This window comes from Miniopterus natalensis, chromosome 16 (genome assembly GCF_054644295.1).
Source record: "Miniopterus natalensis isolate mMinNat1 chromosome 16, mMinNat1.hap1, whole genome shotgun sequence".
Classification (NCBI taxonomy): Eukaryota; Metazoa; Chordata; class Mammalia; order Chiroptera; family Miniopteridae; genus Miniopterus; species Miniopterus natalensis.
In genome coordinates this window covers 39,299,823-39,320,556 of record NC_142096.1, presented here as the reverse complement: position 1 = coordinate 39,320,556, position 20,734 = coordinate 39,299,823, and positions in this window count along the sequence as shown.

Below are 20,734 nucleotides of genomic sequence, written 5' to 3'. Positions count from 1 at the left end.
GGAGAAAGGCACAAGGATCAACCAGAAGCCAGATCCTAGAAGAACAGAGATGAGAGGTGATGGATATTGGCTTTATTCAGCAAACCAGGGGAGTTGGCGGCCATTTGATAGACCCAGGGTGTGAAGGGCAGAGCAATATTCCAGAAAGGTGATTTTGTCCATGCAGCAGGAAGGCTGCACTGAGATGGTGGAGCATCCAGATTGCAGGCGGAGAGCCTGGGCTTGAACCCAGCTCTGTAAGTCCTTACCTGCGTCACCTTGGCATATTACTCTGCCTGTCTGAGTTTCAGTTGACTTGTCTCTGAGATGAGTCTGCTGATTAAAAAACAAAGCCCTGAAACCACTGGCAGAGTACCTGCCCACACTCTGTTCACATTGATTGTTAACTATTCCCAGGCATGGGGCGCACAAACATGAATCTCCCTCAAACTCCACCCTCAGAGGCCACGATCTGGTGGGAGAGACAGGAAGTGAACGCACAATAGGGAAAGACTCACAAATGTGTGTGTGCCGCTAGAGGCTGGAGGGGAGGAGCCTGCCCCTCCCTAGGTCCCCTGATGCAGGGACTGGGGCCAAAACTGGTAGGGCCACATGGCACTGAGGAGTAGACGCCCAGCTGCTTAGCAGAAGTTGTCAACTGTGCACAGCTGTCCACAGAGTTCACAGTCGGAGCCTGGTCAGTCCTGCATGCTGACCCCCTCAAAAGCTGGACATGATTTCTGAGATGCACGTCCAACGTGTGCCGCTATGCATCTTCAGTGACCCTGAAATCATTAAAATCTTGATCTTTAATTTATAAATCCCCATGAAGAATGCTAACTGCACTGGGCTGGTGTTCAGTGTGGACACACTGGGTATTTACCAAGTCCCCTGAAGTTCTTTTATACTGAGGTTAAACAGACAGGAGGAAGAAGTGACTTTCAAAGTCAGAGTTGAGGTCCTAAGGGCCTTGTGCTTGGGAGGTGGGGCAGGCTTCAGTTTGAATGCCGATTACACATTTATGGAGTAACCAATAGTACAACACTATTGGTTACTCTTTATATCAGTTACATCATCTATAAAATAGGGTAAATTATTTCACCCCACTTGCCTAGTCTGTTTGGAGCATTAACTATGATAGCATTGTCAAAGCACCCAGCATGTCATATTGCACATAGTAGGAACACGATATTTATTTTCCTTCCTGTTGTTCATTATAGGTTTCTAGGGATGAATTACTTGCTTGCCTGTGAGCAGAGAGAGGTTCACGTGTCTAACCTTCAACTGCATTGTGCTCAGCTGTCCTCCCTCTCCTGGGCTGGTCACAGTGCCTACTGTGTATTCATTCACTCATTGATGCAGGAAATACTAATTGATTACCTCCAGTGGCCAGGCACTGGGTTAGGAACTGTGAACACAACTTACCAAGGACACATGGTCCTGGGCCTCCTGGGTAGAGGGGAATGAAAGTGTCTGCAGGAGCAGGGCAGGCATACTAGTGTGTCTCAGGGTGGGTACCATGTCCTTGGGTCCAGGCAGAGAAGGGGCACATGACAGAGGCTTGAACAAACATGACCTGCCGAGGAAATGGCAAGTGTTGATCCCAGGAAGGAATATAACTGCCCCAAAGGACTCCTCGTGGGTAACAGGGCCCAAGTTCATAACCAAAGGTGAACAGCCATTGTTTACAGAAGCACCTCGCACAGGGCACAGGTGAAAACCTCCTGCCCTGTCCCTGCCCACCGAGCAGAACCTTATAAAGGAGTCCCTGGGATCACATTTTGACCAAGGGGCTGAGAATTGCCCTGTCCAATCAGAGCTGCACAGCCATGTCCTCATTTGCATCTTTACGAACCAATCAGAGTGGCTCCATGATAACTAATTGGGATGCAGGATTCTGACCAATCAGGACAGTGCCAGCTAGACCCTAACCAAGCAGGTATTTCTCTCTCTAAATGGGCCTTCCTGTTAGAGGAGCCCCCTTCAGCTTTAGGGGTGTTTCCTGTTTGCAAGTTGGTTGCCTGAATGAAGTTTCTCCTTTCCCTGCACCCCAGATTGGGGCTCCTGTTGGCATTAGATTGGTGGCAGTGATCGTTTTGTTGACACAGGTCGTAAAGACCAATGAACGAATGTGGACCAGCCCAGCACTGTGCTAACCACCCCAGGCGTCCATCCTACCATTGACTTCCACACGGAGCCTGCGTGTGAATTCCAGCTTATCTACATCTAACCGAGAGGAAAACAGGTTGAGAAACTTAGAGTCTGCAGCTAATAAGAGGCAAAGCAAATTGAGAAGTGGTCTGTCTGACTTCAGAACTCGCAGTCCTACACATGACCCTGTGTTGCAACTGGAACTCAGGGGCCTGGGCATCTGGGGAGAGAAGACCCAGAGGAGGGAGGCAGGGCATCTGATGGTGAGACCTAAGATGTGCTAGAGAGGGAGGGAGAAAAGGAAGGAAAGAATTTTGCCATTTAATGCCATGCACAGTGTTCTTTAGATCTATAGGCTCCACCAGAGTCATTAAATCACAGAGCCCTTACCCCTGCAGGGCTGTTCCTAGGGAGCTTTTGCTCATAGCAGCGCTGTGCAGCAGACTGTTTATTTTTATATTCTATCCCCACCCCCAAATTACTGGAAACATAGAAAGTTCAATTATCTGTAATACATGACCCCTATGATGGTTTGGGTGGGGCAGGGCAGGGGGTCTGGTTCTCCAAGGTTCTTTCCTGGGGAAAGGGGTTGGCATTTCGGAGCCACATGGTACAGTTAGAGCAATTAGTTCCCCCAGGCTGGTTTACTCAGGTACTTCTATTTATTTATTTATTTATTTATTTATTTATTTATTTATTTATTTATTTATTTATTTATTTAATTTGTCTTTATTGTTGAGAGTATTACAGATGTCCCCTTTTTTTTCCCCCTTGACCTGTTCTACCCCACCCCAGCCCCCACTCCAGGCCTTCACCACACTATTGTCTGTGTCCATGGGTTATGCATATATGCATGTAAGTTCTTTGGTTAATCTCTTCCCACCCACCACCCCCACCTTCCCTCTGAGATTCACCAGTCTGTTCCATGCTTCTGTGTCTTTGGATCTATTTTGTTCATCAGTTTATTGTGTTCATTAGATTACACATATGAGTGAGATCATGTAAAACTGAATCAGGAAGAATCATAGAACCTGAGTAGGCCAATAACAACTGATGAAATTGATGCAGTAATGAAAAAACTCCCAGCAGACAAAAGCCCTGGTCCAGATGGCCTCACAGGGAAGCCCCACTGAGCAGTCTGCTTATTACTGGAGTCCCTTTAACATTTCCTGCAATCCTGGTTTGGTGGTGATAAATTCCTTTAGCCTTTTTTTTTTTCCCCCCCTGGGAAGCTCTTTATTTCACCATCTATCTTGAATGATAGTCTTATTGAATAGAATAGTCTTGGTTTCAGATCCTTGATTTTCATTTCCTTGAATACTTCATGCCATTCCCTTCTGGACTGTAGAGTTTCTGATGATAAATCAGCTGACAGCCTTATGGGAGCTCCTTTGTAGGTAACAGATTGCTTTTCTCTTGCTGCCTTTAAGATTCTCTCTTTGTCTTGAATTTTTGGTATTTTAATTATGATGTGTCTGGGTGTGGGCCTCTTTGGATTTTCTTGCTTGGAACTCTGTGCCTCCTGAACTTGAGTGACTTTCTCCTTGGCCAGGTTAGGAAAGTTTTCTGCCATTATTTACTCAAACAGGTTCTCTGTCCCTTGGTCACTTTCTTCATGTTGTCCCACGGCTCCCTTAATCTGTCCTCTTGTTTCTTTTTGGTTCTCTGATTGAGTGATTTTTTCTACCTTGTCTTGTAATTCACTGATCTGATCCTTGGGTTCCTCTAATCTGCTCTTTATTCTTTCTAACATATTCTTTATTTCTGCTATGTCATTCTTAATTTCCTTTATAGTTTCCATGTCTTTTCTCATGCTGTTGAGCATCCTTACAATCAGTATTCTAAACTCTGTATCTGATAAATTTCTGATCTCCATTTCATTTCTATTCTTCTGGAGAATTCTCTTTTTCTTTCATGTGGGGCTTGTTTTTATTGTCTCCCCATTTTGGCTGCCTGTTTGGGTTTGTTTCTGTGTAGTAGATAGATCTGCTATGACTCTCAGTCGTTTTGGAGGGTCTCTGGTGCAGGACAGTGTCAAATGCTTTTTGTGACTGGTCCTTAATACCCTGTTTAAAGCCTTCAGCAACCCACAGCTTGTGGCTTCCTCTGCTGAGGCTGGGTGCATTTGGAAAGGACCCGCTGCACACCAAGGTCTGCTTTTCCAAGCCCCGGATCCAGAGGTAGATCAGGCAAAGACTCAAAGCATCCAGAGATCCACCTTTGCCTACAGGCTGATTGTTATTCTCAGTCTTTTAATGAGCCTCAGACTGCAAATCACCAGCAAGGCATAAACTCCACAGGGTGGGGCAAGAGGTTTTCCAACAGGGTGGGGCAATTGCTTCCCCCCCCAGGCAAAAGCTGCCTGGATGGTAAAGGTCTGCCTGAGAAATACGTCCTCTGCAGTATGGGGGAATGATGACTCAGCACAGGAGGCCAGATGGCTGCATCTGAGCTCTATCCCCAGAGCCCCAACTCTGGATTCTCCTCACACAGCTCTAGTCCACTCTGCCCTCCCTTCGCTGGAGCCCAAGGTGAGTGGCTGCACAGGAAACTTTGTGTGTTGGCCTTTTAAGAGGGTGCCTGCATTTCCAGCTGTCTTTCCCTGGCAGACAGAAACCCCACTGCTTTTCACAGCCAGATGTTATGTGGGCACCTTTCTCAGTTCTGGTGCTCTGGGCTGGGGAGCCCAGTTTGGGGTTTAGGCTCCAGGGTTTTCAGTGGGAACCCCCACAGCTGAGATCTCCCTCCAGACCTTCAGCTGCTGCCGGTGGGAGCCCAGCCAGCCCTCTCACATCCACACTTCCTACCAGTCTCTTTACAGTCTCCACTTTTCCTCCTTGGTTATGAAGGTGCTCTCCAGCTTGTCTTCAGTTGCAGTTGATTACAGGATAGTTTTTCTATATTTTAGTTGTAATTCCAGTTTGGTTTTGGGAGAGTGTCATTGTAGCTTCCACTCAATCTGCCACCATCTTGGAATCTCCCAGGACCTTTTTTTGAGGGGTTTTAAAGGCTGGGTGTTTAGGAGATATTTTAGGCTACTCAGGTACTTTTTGAGCCACCTGTTTGCTCAGGATTTTGTGCCAGGAGAATGAAGGTTGGTGCTGAAAGGCTGAATGGGCTCCTCCTTCCTGTTTTATAATGTGTCCTCTGTGCCTACTGTGTGCCAGGTCCCGTACTAGGGCCTTTAATCTTCCTATCCACCCATGTCTTGTGATTCAACTGTGGGCACTTCTACAGTGCTTACTCTATGCCAGGATGGTGGCTCTCATTTTATCCTCACAGCAACCAAGCAAGTTAGGTGCTATCATTAGAGTTTTATCAATGGAGAATATTGGCACAGAGAGGTTAAGAAACTTGCTTAAGGTCACACAGGAAGCAGAACTAGAATTTAAGCCCAGGCAAGGACTGCACTCATAAGCAAAGTGCTCTCTGCCAGTTCGTCTCCCCCCCTTTACGCCCCAGAAGACGGGGGGGGGGCCAGAGAGTGTTGTGTCTGGGATTTGGAGCCAGTATGAGGCTCCCTATGCTACGCTGCCCTCCTTTCATCTTCCACCCTTGACACCCCCAAGGCAGAGCAAAGGCAGGGTATGGGAGGCAAGGTCAGATTCTGGGGAGGCTTAGAAGCAATATGCCAGTTTCCGCTACATGGAGTGGAAGCCTAGGAACCAAGTAGCCCCCTGAACAGGAGCCAGCAGAAGACAGGAGGCCCAGGGCCAGCCCATAGTCAGTCCAGGTCTAGGTGGGAGGTGGGACCAGCCTTCTGGGGCTGGGGAGGAAGCTCAGGGCAGTACTCACTGCCTGGACCTTCAAGGCCCCCATCTCTGTGCCCTAGGCACCCAGACCTGCTGTGGTGTGGACTCGCCTCCCAGGCTTCCCATCTGTTTATGAAGGGGACGAAGCCCAGGCAAGACAGGCCGGCGCCTGAATCCACCACCTGGCACTTGTGTAATCTGGAAAGTTATGTCACCTCGGCTTTGCACAACGGGGATGGTGAGGGGATATTCCTGCCAGGCACTAACAGCTCACTGTGCAGGGCCTTTGCGACCACTTAAGTTAGCTCTGGGCAGGGTGGCTGTTGTCACCGTGTGTAGCTGAGGATACTGTGGGAGTTCATGAAGCAGCCCCAGAGGCAGTGAGACTCACAAATGATGTCTGTGCTGTGCTTAGCCCAGGGTCGAGGTGGGGGGTGGGCTCTGGCCCTTGGAGACAGTGCTCGGTAAGGAGGCGGTGACCCTCCGCGTGGCCCTGCAGATCAAGTCCCTGCTGCCTTCATTGCTCCTGAGGAGACAGTGACTCATTTTTATAACCTGTATCTATGGGGCCAATTTAGCAAATTAATTTTTCTTGTAATAAGTATTCAAAATTTATTAGCTGTTGTCACTGGCGATTTTCCCCTTGTTCTTTGGTTCCACCTTTCAAGGCTAGGGAAAAAAGACTGATTTCAAATCCATCTCCCCACCCTGCCTCTTTCAAAATTTCAAGGTGAACTGCCTGTCTTGACCTTGGATGAAATCCAGGTTCCCGTGAGTCCCCCCTGCCCCCCTAGTCATAATGGTTTTAAGTCTTGGCAGGAAGTATTTGGGAAGAGAAAAAAAATGTGTGCAGAAGGTAGGTGGGGGGGGAGCTTAATTTACCACCTATCACAACATTTTCTAAGTATATTATAAGTCAGCTTGGCCCTTCTCTTAGCCATGACAGGGACATGTTTGGATTTGATTTAAAAAATTCTAATCTATCACGGTCACCTTTCCTGCTGCAATTTAAGGCTTCGGTGGTTTGTAGAAGATGACAGTTGTTACAGTTCCTGTGGGCTAAGAAGTCACTGATGGTTTGTATTATTAACTGTAACAAAACAGACAAAAGGAAAAGGGGCAGGTCTGTGTAGACAGAGGGAGGCCGAGCCAGGCCCAGGTGCCCCCGGTGTCCGCTGCCTCCCCAGCACTCAGCTTCGATCCTTCCTTTCTCCGAGTCTTTTCTGGCCTTCCCAGAGCAGACTTGAGGGTGATAGAAGACCCAGGCAGCAGCCCCACCCTCGGGGGGCTGGTGATGACCAGGAGAAACTAGTATGGGAAGACTGGTGGCAAACTACCCATGATGGGTACTCAGGTCACCTGCGTCCTACTCAGGTCACCTGCATGGAAATTGGCTTAGAAAGCAGATTCCACAGGCCCTGGAGGAGGGCTGCTTGGCTGGTCCTGTCCCTGTGGGTCACAGCTTGTTGACAGTGATAATCAGTGGAGTCTCCCGGCCTGGGGCACTCTGTGAAGTGTGGATGTGTCAGGAGCCCCTGAACCTTTGCTGTGTCAGGTCAGAACCCTGGGTTGGAGTCATTTGTCCATCACACTCTCTGGGCCTCAGGTTTTTCATCTGTAAAATGGAGCTCATACTAGCGCCGTCCTCACTGAGTTGTCTCGGGGCTGGGATGATGTGTGCCCATTTCCTGGCAGAGCTCAAGCAGGGTTATCATCCTTATGATTATCATCAGCGTTTTTATTCCGAAGTAACCATGTTGCACGCATGAAGGGTGGCGGTGCCCCAGAGGCTGGGAGAGCTGGAGCTGGCTCCCCAGTGTGGCGATCAGGAGGCACAGCGAGAGGTGGCTGCAGTCCTCAGGGCACTTCCTTCCCATCATGTGTCCACATGTCTGTGTTGTCTCCTTGGTAATACAGTGCTTTCAGCATCTCTACAGTGAGATACATCTGCTGGAGCTGTTTCCACGCCGTTGTAATTGAATGGCAGCAGCTCTCTGCTAGGCACTCTGCACACCCACCTCCTAATCCTCTCAGGTGACCCATGGCCGCCCATTTCCTGGACGTGGAATCCTAGTTTCCAGAGGTCAGACTGCCCTGAGGGGAGCACATTCATTTGCTGGAGATCTGAGCCAGCTGGTGGGGGGCAGGGATTGGAACTCGTGCATGCCTAGCTCCAAGGCCCTCCCTTTCCAGCTTCCTTCCTACCACATGCTTTGCTGCATCTCAGTTACACTGAAGCCTGTGGAATCTCTGCAATGTGTGAGTGCAAGGCCATTGTGGGAATGACTGCAGGTACTGAGCGGGCGAGAAATGGCGCTGTGGCGGCCACACACCAGCAGGGGGCGCCAGGAGCCTCCTGGTGACCTAGGCCGCTGACCTGGGTTGGTGCAGGCTGGCAGTGGGTGCAGAGGACTCACTGACTGCCCCGAGGAGCAAAGCGGGTGGCCCTTCTCTGCTTCTCTGGCAGGCCCAGTGCACTAGGCAAAAAGCAGACTTCGACCTCGGGAGAACCTGTGTTCGTGCCTTGGCTCTATTGGCCATGTGCCCTGGGATGCATCCCTTTCTGTTTCTATGCCTTAGTTATCTCTGTCTGACAAGTGGGGGTGATGAGATTCAAGTTCATGGCTGTTGTGTAGATGGAAAGAAGGTCTGTTACCTGCCTAGTGCCTCACCTGACTCAGCAGGTGCTCATCCTGCTGGGATGCAGGGAGCGTTGCTAGGAGACCAGGAGCTCGGGCCCTCTCCCCGTCTCTGTCACAGACTGACCGAGTGGTCCTGGAGGTCTTTTCTGCTGTCTGGGCCTCAGTTTTCCTAGACTGTGCTGAGAAGGTGGGGCCTGGGGGACTTCTGAGCGCCCACACCTGGGGAAGGCAGGCCTCAGTGTGGGGTGGAGGAGCCCGGCATCCGGACGGTGCGGTGGGGGAAGGCTCTGTCCACAGCTTATGGCTCTGTGGCCTCATGCAGTTGCTTAGTCTCTGAGCTTCATTAGCCACTCTGCAAGTAGGGGTGTTCTCACACTTCTGAGGGTGGATGCAAGGGTTAATTATGGCTGAAGGTTGTCATCTGGCATCCTTGGCACACAGTGTGTCCTCGGGATTATTTGCTGCAGGATAGCATTTTGGTCTGTGGGCTCCTGGAGGGGTCCTGGTGGACTCACGGGCCTCTGCAGTGCTGTGGGGTTGGCGAATGTTTCTCATGAAGAGCAGATGGACCCTTTAGGCCTTGTGGGCTCTGTGGGCTCTGTTGTGGACTCTGTCACAACTCTTCAACTCTGCAGTGTGACCTGAGAGCAGCCCTAGATTGTCCATAAGGAGCTAGTGTGTTTGCTCCCTTACAACTTCATTCACAAAGGTAGGTGGTGGCCCGAGACGGCTCCCAGACCCCAGGTTCCTGAGCCCTGTGCTAGGTGCTGGGTCCTCGGGGCCAGGTGATGAGTCTGCTCAGATATTTTGTTTTATTTGATTTCCAGAAGCCAAGGACTTGTACACTCATAATCAAATTAAAATTTCACAAGTATCAGGCTGTTTTAGAGAAAAATCAACTGGGGTCATGGGTTGAAGATGACAACCCCTGATGGAGGGGATGGAGGGGGTGGGGGGGATGGAGGGGATGGGTTTTTCACTCTCCGATCCTGCCACTGGCTCCTCCTATGACCCCGAGGGTGCCCCTCTCCTCCCTGTGCCTGGACCTGCTGCTGTGTGTCAGGGGCTGGGTGGGGAGAGCCTGAGCCATCCTGCTGACCCCTTCCTGCCCTGACAGGGAAACACCCACAGTCAGACCAGCTTTATGGCTCCTAATTCCTCTGATGCTTCTCTTAGGAGAATGAGACGTTATTGCACAGGGAAAGATCCTCTAATTAAATTGCTGGGAAGTTAGAAGGATTGAGTGATTGAAAGCAGAGTCTGATGAGGAGGCCGGGTGCTCTCTGTGGATTAATTAAGATGCCGCTGGGCTCCCTGCTCCCCACGACGGGACCTTGGCCAGCAGAGGCATGGCCCCCAGAAACATTTAGCAGGCCATCGGTGGGGGTCCCTGCCCCACAGCGGCCCTCCCCCTGGGCTTCCCTCCTCGCCTCCCCCCCCCCCAGCCACCCTCCTATTAAGGTCCTGCCAACAGCTGATGGATGCTCGCAGGAAGGGCCAACCTTAATTAAGTTGGATGATCTTTCTGGAGCTTGCAAAAGCAATTAATGTTTTCTGCCTCAGCCAGGGGTGGGAGTGTGGTAGGTTCAGCTGCCCCTCCTGGAGAGGCTGGGAAATGTCCTAAAACGCAAGCTCTCTGTTCCCCACTCTGAGCTCCATCAGTGTGACCCCTGCCCCCCACCCCTGATCCATCCGCCCCCAGCTCCTGTCAGAGTGAAATGAGAATTTTGACAAAGGCTTTGGGACTCCCCATGGCTGTGAATCTTCCCTCCCCCAAAAGCCTCCCTCCTCCTGGAAGCCTTCCCGACTGTCCCATCAGGGCCTCTTGTCCACGTCTGCGCAGCACAGCCTCACAGGAGCACCGTGCCGTTGTCCCCCCAGGGTGAGACACACAGCTTCCCAGGGTGTGGGTGAAACGGTCCGCTGATCCCTTCCCCATGGAGTCTGACTTTAAAAACATGCACCTGGGATTTAGGGAGGACTCATCTTGTCCTGAGACCTGGGCATGTGGAGTGAGCCTCACTCCATCCAAGCCCCACCCAGCCCCAGCCTGGGTGGGCAGGGGATCACTGGCAGTGACAATACCAAGTGATAACGGGGTTTCCAAGGGCTGTGGGGCACCCAGCTTCAAGCCTTAGGCTCCTCGAGGTGCTGGGCATTCTGAAGCCAAATCCTCCCAGATGTCCAGGCTTTAGCCAGATGAAGGTCGTGACATGTCCCAAGGCCTAGAGGACAGAGAGCATGGCCCGGGGGACAGACCCATGCCAAAGACAGGGAAGAAGTCGGACAAGGGAGGGCAGGAGGGGAGGAAGGAGAGGAGGGCGCGGGGCGGGGAGCATGCAGACTGCGTGGGACGCAGCCGGCCTGCGTTCTGCCCCGAGCCAGCGCTCCCTCTCGCTGCGGGTGGTAACGGGGGCTTGTGGACCGGGACCCGTCCTCAGACCCACGTGGGACAGTCCCACTGTGGCCCCCTCCGAGGCCCACCCCGGGTCCTGGCTGAGGGGGGGAGTGGTGTGTGGGCGGTGCTTGGGGAAGTCGGGGGAGGGAGCCGGCAGGCACCCATTCCTGCACAGGCGCCATCCCCGTTCAGCAAGTGGCAACAGTGATTCCAAGAGGCTGTCGTGGCCTCGCTAGGGAGGGAGGTCAGGTCTGTCTCAGGACAACACACACACACACACACCCCATGCATCACATATACACGTGCCGTACATAGCACACATCCTGTACGTACCACACATCATAAATACCTACCGCACACAGGCACGCACGTGCCACGGACACCACACAGACATGCACACACCACACACAGACATGCAGGTACCACACACACCACACACAGGCATGCATGTACCACACACACCACACACAGACGTGCACACACCACACACACCACACAGACGTGCACGTACCACACACACCACACACAGACGTGCACACACCACACACACCACACAGACGTGCACGTACCACACACACCACACACAGGCATGCACGTACCACACACACCACACACAGACATGCAGGTACCACACACACCACACACAGGCATGCACGTACCACACACCACACACAGACGTGCACGCACCGTACACACCACACACAGACGTGCACGCACCGCACACACCACACACAGACGTGCACGTACCGCACACACCACACACACACGTGCACGCACCGCACACACCACACACAGGCATGCACGTACCACACACACCACACAGACGTGCACGCACCACACACACCACACACAGACGTGCACGCACCGCACACACCACACACAGACGTGCACGCACCGCACACACCACACACAGACGTGCACGTACCGCACACACCACACACAGACGTGCACGTACCGCACACACCACACACAGACGTGCACGTACCGCACATACCACACACAGACGTGCACGTACCGCACACACCACACACAGACGTGCACGCACCGCACACACCACACAGACGTGCAGGTACCACACACACCACACACACACGTGCACATACCACACACTCACTCGAGCCCCTCTCCTGACGTGCACAAGGAGTCGGGGGCCCCACTCTTCCCAGGAATGTCCCTCCCACCTGATGATTTGTTAGTCGACCGGCTGGGGCCTGCTTGCTGCCTCTCCTCGGTGCTCGGGCCCCAGATGAAGACGGATTCAGGCTTTCAGGAACCTCAGGCCCACACCCTTTGAAGATGAGAACAAGTTTGAATTCTCCTGCCCCACCCTGGCTGTTGCGTTATTGTGAAAATGTTCCTCTGAAATGATGCGAAAGCCAGGCAGGCTCGCTGCAGGGCCCTCATTCCTGCGGCTCTTCCCTTGTGTCAGAATGAAATCAAGTCACCTGCAGGGCCACTGGGTCCTGATCGCCCCCTGCAGAGGGAGGGACAGGGGGATTATGATCCCTCCCCTTTTTAAAACCCATCAACAGTTACTGAATGAAAAAAACCTTCGGGTGGTCAATGGGGAAAGACCAGCAGTGCCAAAGAAAGACCATGGGGTTGGGTGGCCCAGTGCGTGCTGTTCCCCACCCCTGCCCGGACGACACCTCCAGGAACACGCCCTGTGGCCTCCCTTCTGTTATCGTGGCTGCACTGAGGTTCCACACCCCACTCCAGGGGCCTCCCTGGAGGCTGCGGCCACTGTACCAGCTGGGGGAAGGGTTCATGTCAGATGTCTCCTCCTCCCCGTGGGGACCATGCTGCCGCCACCATGAAAATGTATGTGGCCCTTTTGAGGACTGAAGTGGGGCAGGGACAGGAGAGCTGTCCTGAGACCCTTGTCAGCCGAGGAAAGGGAAGGGCTGCCTGGGAGGTGCCGGACACATTGCACCAGGAACTTGGTGGGGGTGGGACGGTGGAAGTCGCCCCTCTGAATCCTGCCCGGAGGCCCTCACAAGACTGGGACATCTCTAAAGGCCAGTCACGGACCGCACATGCAGGCTCGCACCTGATGGGCCGCTGCAGGGGGCAGGCCCAGCGGAGACTGAAGCCTGTGTCCCCAAGGATGAGGGCCAGGGGTGAGGCTGGGGACAGTGGGAGGGAGGATAGTCACACACTGTAGACCGTCTGGTTTTGGGTGGGTGAAAGGAAAGGCCTGACAGAGAATGTCAGCATTTGTCATGGGCTTGTCAGGCGCTACGTGATGTGGCAGCCAGGGGCGTCTGGTCCCAGGTGGAGAGAGGGACGGCGGTCCCCTAAAGGGCCTGTGACAGAGCAGGTGCTGGTGGCTGGGGAGGATACTGAAGCTGGCTCTGGCTCCCCTCATTCAGCTGCAGCATGAATTATTAATGGATGGTGCACACACACACACACACACACACTCACGCTCACGCACGCGGCTGAGCAGCAGTGGCCATCATCAGCCCCTGCTCTGTTCTGTACCATGGTGACAACAGTGCCATTTGATCAGAGGAGAGGTATGCTACCAAAATGACTGTCATTTCACCTTAATATTTGCTGAAGGTGACAGGCACAGAGTGCGCTGGGTTCTCAGCCTCCCTCGGAGCTCTGATGTCACTGGCTGGCCCTTGGTCCACTCCTCACCTGTTTTCCGATTTTTCTCTTTTTTCCAACCATTTTTCTACATGAAGGAAGGGTCCTGCCGCCTCACTGTCTAGTGTGCCTGTCCTCTTGTGTCCCCAGCTGCTTCATGGCTGACGCTTTCCAAAGCCTGGGACCAGCACCCGGCCCTACCGCTCTGTGCCGGGAACTGGATTTACAGCTTTCATTTTTTGGTGCATTGTCAGGGAAATAGGAAAGAGAAAGGCAGGAGAGTCTTCTCTGGCATAGCCCATAGCCACAAAGTAAATAAGTAATGAAAATAAAGGTGGAGGGTGCACACTGTCCTGGAGGCAGACATTCCAGAAAGTTCTCCAGCATTTATGGCTGTTCCTTCTAATGGGAGATGGGAAGCCAGAAGTTCCCACAGGCAGGCCCAGTCTCTAAACACCCTTCTCTCCTGGATATGCTGACACCCTCTGAGATGCGAGCATCCAGGTGACGGAGGTGGCCCATCCCTCTGGCCCCTGGGTCCTTGTACCTGCCACTGCCCCCAGCTGGGGCCCCATTGCCCACCCCTTCCTTTCAAGCCCCCACCCGCCTGGTGGGCCTCTGTGAATCCTGCCTCCCCGTGAGGTCTTCCCAACCTCCCGAATGGGAGGTGTCTTCTTGAACTCCCAGAGCCAATGTTGGATTTTCATTTCTTTAAAATATTTATTTGTTAAATTTATTTTTCAATTAGAGTTGACATACTATTATATTAGTTTCAAGTATACAACACAGTGATTAGACATTTATATACCCTGCGCGGCGATCCCCTCATAAATCTAGAGCTCACCTGGCCCCATGCCCAGTTACTGCAATATTACCCACTGTCCGCTGTGCCGCACTTTACGCCCGTGACTGTTTCATGACTGGGACCCGCACGTCCTACCCCTTCCCCTCCCCACCAGCCCCAGCCTACCCGGCAGCCATCGGTCTGTTCTCTGTACTGTGAGTTTAATCCTGTTTTGTTGGTTTGTTTTGAAGATTCCACATATAAGTGAAATCACATGGTATTTCTTCCTCTGTCTGGCTTATTTCCCTGAGCATAATACCTCTAGGCCCATCCGTGCTGCGGCAAAGGGTACGAGTTCCTTCTGCCTTACGGCCAAGCAGCGTCCACTGTCACGTGTCCCACAGGCCCTTCAGCCGCGGCCAGCCCTGGCCGGCTGTAGCGAACGGCGCTGCAGTGCGCAGGAGCGCGTGTGCCTCTCAGAGTAGCCTTTCGGGTTCCTTCAGAGAGGTGGAACTGCTGGGTCACGTGGTCGTTCTGTTTTTAACTTTTTAAAAAATATATCTTTATTGATTTCAGAGAGAGGAAGGGAGAGGGAGAGAGAAACATCAATGATGAGTCATTGATCGGCTGCAGCCCGCAACCCAGGCATGTGCCCTGACCGGGAATCGAACCCGATCTCCTGGATCCTAAGTCGACGCTCAACCACTGAGCCACGCCCGGCCGGGCTGTTTTTAACTTTTTGAGGAGCCTTCACATTGTTTCTCATAGTGGCTGCAGCAGTTACTCCGCCTCTCAGGACGCCTGTTTGTTGAGTGGTGGTGAGGGCCAGTTTGCATTTCAGTGCGGGCCTGAGCCTCATTTCCCCTCCAGGCGACAAGTAACGCACCCAAGGGCCTAGCCCCTGAAGTACCATCACAGTACAGGGCCCAGCCTAGAGCTGGGTGTGCAGGGAAACGCAGCCTCTGGAGCCCACACCCTGCCCGGGGGAGGGGGTGGGCTCCTCACGTTGCCAGTTATTAGTACATCTTTCCATTATTTTCTTCAGTTCAAAGGAGGCTCTGCTATTTATTCTGCCTCTTCCGGGTAAATTGTCTCATTTTCAGAGTTCTCCTTGTCCGCCTGCTCCTTCCAGGTCAGCTGTAGTGTTTGAGGTCTTCAGGACCTTGTGGTGACAGGGCAGGCGAGGTCTGCATGTGGCAAGGATGGTACCGAGTGTAATTCCAGCCTCCTTTGGAGGCACATGGGTTCCCCTGGGTCTGGCCGAGGCGACCAATGGCTCAGTGTTCTTGGAGTCACCCATACCTTTCTGGATGTTTGCATCCCCATGTGGCCCCCAAAGGGCAGGAGAGAGGAGGAGGGCATTTTCTGGCCTCCGTCTGTCTCTGACTCTCATCCCTGACGTCCCCCAAGCCCCTTTGACCTCGTATCCCCAAAGGCCTGAGGGACGACTCCCATTTTCCTCTTCAGTAGGGACTTGCTGTCTGTCACATTCTTGCTGTCTGGGTTTGCCCAGAGCACAGGGCAAACGACCAGCTGAGCCCATAAGGTGAGGCCCAGGCTGCCCAGCCCGGGTCTGCGCCCAGCCCTGACACTGCAGCGGAGCAGGGAGGAGCAGCCCTGCAGCCAGACAGGCCTTCAGACTCGTCCACCCGCCAGGCAGCCCCCGGGCCCCCCCCGGGCCAGGCTCTGCGCCAGCACAGACCCCTGTGCTGCAGCCCTGACCCACTCTGCTGCTTCCTGTCTTACCTGTGAAATAAATGCACGGCGTTGCTGGATCATGGCTTCTGTGATGGCCAAGTGTGACTGTGCACAGGGCCTGTGTGTGCAAAGGGCCTGGCCATAGAAAAAGGTCCAAGTCATCCACTGTTAGTTCGGATTTCATTTCCTCATGTGAAAGTAAAAAAAAAAAAAAAAAAAAACTGCCCTGAAAGATGAGTGTGAAATTTAATTGGGGTGATAAATAGAAACAGAAATTGTGGTCTTAAGATATCTGTGACCGCATGTTCTTTACAGCATTATCCTAGTAGCCAAGACGTGGAAACGGACAACCCAACCACCGACAGACACATGGAGAAAGAGGTCCCCCAGCTAAGCTCAGATAGCCATTGATGGCCATGCCTGCTGCCCTCTCAGGGTGGCCCTCATGGGGACCGTATTTGGGGCAGCCATAGCCTGGGCAGTAGGCTGCTTGGGCATCTCTCCTGGTTAGTCGTGGACACATTTTCAAAAATGCAGCTAGTACCTATCTACCTCCTGCCACCTCCCCACTCTGAGCAAGCTTCCCTCACCTCTCACCCCGGTGACCACAGCCCCTAACTGCTCTCCCTCTGCACTTGACCCTCCAACCCAGTCTGCCAACAGCACCCCAGGTCGTCCCACCGACACACATGGACTCATCGCACTTCCTGCCAGCTTCCTGTGATGTTCACGGTCGAGTCGAATCTCTGTCCGTTGGGCCCAGCCCCGCCTCCTTCCTCCCATCTCTTCTCTAACCTCTTTCCTACTCGCTCACCAACCTCCAGCCACAGTAGCTTCCTTTCTGTTTCTGGAACATCCCAGGCTCTTCTGTGCCTCAGGGACTCCCTCTGCCTAGAGCGCCCTCCCTCCTCCTCTTTGCAAGACCACTTCATTCTCACCCTCTGGGTCTCTGCTCAGATGTCACCCCGAGAGGCCTGTCCTCACCACCCGTCTGAATAGCCTCCGCCTCAGGCTGCTTGACCCATCACATCAGTCAGGGATCCCACCTGACAGTGTGGACCCCACCTGATGTCCTTGTATTATTGACACTGGTGAGTGTCCTCCACTGGCACGTGAGCTCTGTGAGGGCAGGGGCTCGGTGTAGGTCCCTCTGCATCTGTCCACAGTCACACCAGTCCTTCAGCTGATGTTTGATGAACGAGTGAGTGAGTGTGTCCTCTAGAGCCGAGGGAGGTACGCAAGGCGACGGCCACCGTTCCTTAGATGAGGTTGCATGAGGGGTGGGGAGGACACTGCGGGCACCTTGCCGGCATCCTGGGCCATGTCCACTTACCCGCCCAGAGCTGAACCCAGGATATTGTAGGAGTTCCCTGAAGCCTCTCCCACTGAAAGTCCTCAGCACATTAGCACTTAGTTTAAAATAAAGGAAAGGTATTTATGCGCAAGGCCACTTATCTCTGTAGCACCTGGAGATAAATCTCCTAATTTATGGTGAGCTGACACCCTCCAAGAGCCAAAATCAATGGGTGTCACCATAAATCCAAGCCGGGCCTCAGGGTCGACTCGGGCCGATGGATGGCCTTTGCTTTTGCATCGGGCTGGCTGGTGCGCGGACGGGGCAGGTGCGGGTGGAAGGGTTCCCAGAAGCCCTGGCTGGGCCCGGCCCCGTCTCCCCTCATTTTCCTCCTGTAGCAAAGCCCCCCGTGTGCTGGATGGTGTTCACCTCACCCCTCGAAGCCCAGCCCCTGTGCCACCTGCTCTGGGAAGCCTTCCTGGAGCGGCCCACTTGGAATGGGCCTCTCCTATGTGTTGTGCTGGGAATGTGTCAATTTTAGAACGTTTTCAACATCTCCGAAAGAAACCACATATCCTTTACCTACCACCCCTCACGCCACCTCCGCGCACCCCCACAGCCCTAGGGGGTCTCATCCAGGCCATGAATTTACTTCCTATATCCATATGTCAAAAGAGGGAAGAAAACTTCCTAAATGAGGGCACAGCAGGGACAAAAGACCGAGGCCCCACAGTGGCAGGGATCCTCGGCTGTGTGCACAGCCTGGTTCTGCAGAGCTGAGCAGCACAGGGGCTGCATGGAAAGGCTGTGAAGGCAGTGAGAGCCCTGTGGGTTATGGTGGTGGTTTAACTTGTATTTCACTACTGCCCCTTAAGGAGAAAAATTAAATTTAAATATAATTTCTCCCTAACAAAAGAAATTAAATATTGAGGAATACAATTTCATCGAGTAGGGCTGAGCTTTGGAGACCATAGACTATTGTAAAGTCTAAGTTTTCATCTCCAAGAGCTGAGGTGAGCAGGAGGGGGTGGGAGCTACAGAGAGGAGCTGCACGCTGGCTGCGGGTCAGAAGGCCCTGGGAGTCTTTAAAACCTTTCTGGACCTGGACTCACCCCAGACCATCTACATCGGGATCATTGGGGGGCTGGGTCTGGATTACTAGGATTTTAAAAAGTTCTGCAGGAGACTGACATGTGCAGCCAAGACGGAGAACTCAGGGTAGGAGCAAGGCTCAGGCTGGCACCAGACCAGGCCGGCCCTGTCCCCGGATGCCTCCCTCCCTGCTCCTGATCCGCAGCCTCTTTCTCAGAAGCCCCTTCTCATGCCCGTCTGTGGAAACAGGACTCCACCTTCCACCCCGGCTAAACCTGGCCCAGTGCTTGCTTTTGTGAATCCAGTTATATTGGATCAGCAGGACAGTCACTTACGCAGCGTCCATGGCTGTGCCGGGTTACAGCGCAGAGTTGAGCCTTCCTGCGAAGCAGAGTGTGTCCTAGCTGACCCCTTAGGCTGGGGTTGCTGGCCCCCCTGTAAAGCGCCTGTGTTTCCCAGGGCTGGGGCCTGGGCCCCTGTTTCTTTTCATTCCTGTGTTTTCCCTGGGCAATAATCTGCCCCACTTCTGGGTCTCAGAAGTGTCCACTTCTGTGCACACTTCCAAGCGGCAGGGTAGTATGGGGATGGGAGCCACCTCCCACCTCCGCCATCAGCATCGCTCGCTGCCCCAGGGGATGGGCGTCAGGAGAAGCGCAGAAGGGGCTTGTGAATTTCCAAAGCCAGGGCTTTGAATGAAAAGAGGGGGCTTCTGAATTTTGCAAGCCTGGGCCTGAAAGACCTGTGTGCCATGAAGACCAGGCGTGTAAGAGCAGAGCGAGCAGGCTTTGCCACCCTCAGACCAGATGGGGATTCTAGGGACTCAGCGGGGACAGGGCCGGAAGCCGGATGCTGATGTGCTCACGAGAAACCCGGCTCCACTGCCCAGCCCTAGGCCAAGTCCTGGACCAGAGGTCACGGAAGCTGCAGGCAGGTCGCGGAGAGCCAGGGGTGTGCAGAAGCTGTGCTGCTCTCACAGCCTCAGGGGGACGGGAGGACTGCCCTTGTTCATGCCTCCGATGTGCTAAGATAGCGTCACGCCCCTCCCGCCGCAGCCTTCGGGCCCTTCCCTCTGCTCCCTCTGCCTGCAGTGCTCCTTTCTCTCTCACTCAGGTTAACTCCTGCTGCGTCTCCCGTCTAAGCTGAGTTGTCCTTCTTCACAGAACCCCCCCCCACCCCCCAACCTCACTGTCTTGACCAGAGGCTCCAATTATACACTCGTACGGGCTTCTTCCTTCACTGTACTTACCAGAGATGCGGTATTTCATTCATCTGCAACTGCGACTTTATGTGCCTCCCCACTGTGGTACAGAGAAGCGGCTCACTGAGCTGTCCCAATTTCTTGAGTGAGACCTCAACAAATATTTGTTGAAAGAAAGAGAAAGGAGGGAAGGAGGGAAGTAGGGAAGGAAGGAAGAGAGGGAGGGAGGGAGGGAGGGAGGGAGGGAGGGAGGGAGGGAGGGAGGGAGGGAGGGAGGGAAGAAGGAAGGAAGGAAGGAAGGAGGGAGGGAGGGAGGGAGGGAGGGAGGGAGGGAGGGAGGGAGGGAGGCTGGGTAAGTGGCTTAACCAGTGTCACAGTGAGTCATGGGTTGGACTGGAACATACGCCTGGGTCTTCAGCCTTCACACCCCTTGTCCTTTCCTCTCAGTAACAGCGTCTCCTGCCTCCCAGCTCCATGGATCTCCGCCAGGCCCCACCTGGTCTTCAGTACCTGCCTCCACCACTGGGCTTCTTCAGATGGCCCATGAGAGCATCACCGATCCTGCCTACACCCTGCATTTTCCTTTTATCATGTTTTTACTGCAGATGATACCTGATTTAATAATTTCATCCAGGAATTAATTGCACTTGTTCCCCCAGGCAGTTTTAAAGAGAAGGGTGCAATTTTCTGAACATCAAATAAGCAAAGGAAGTCTGAGCAGGACCTTGTGCCTAGGGGCCTGCGTCCCTCAGGCCACAGCCAGAATCTGGCAACGATGTTGCTCTTCATTCCTCACTCCTCTGGCCTAGGGGAGCTCAGGCTCCTCGGTTACCTGGGCTATTGTTGAACAGCGATCTGAGGGCCCCGCTCCATCTAGGCGCTCGCTGGTCCCTCAGCTGCACGCAGTCATAGAGCAGTCGGGCTGGCGAGAGCCCCCGTCACCCTCTGCCTTGGAGGCGGAGGCATTCTACCAGGACTTTTGGATTGTCCTTCTCTGAGTCTGTACCTGCCAGTAGTGTGACCCCGAGCAGGTTACATAACCCTTTGAACCTCAGTTTCCTTATCTGTAAAGTGGGACTAATAATGTTCTGCCTCTTGGAGTGGTTGTGATGATTGTGTGGTACTGCTGTGGACTGAATGTTTGTGTCCCT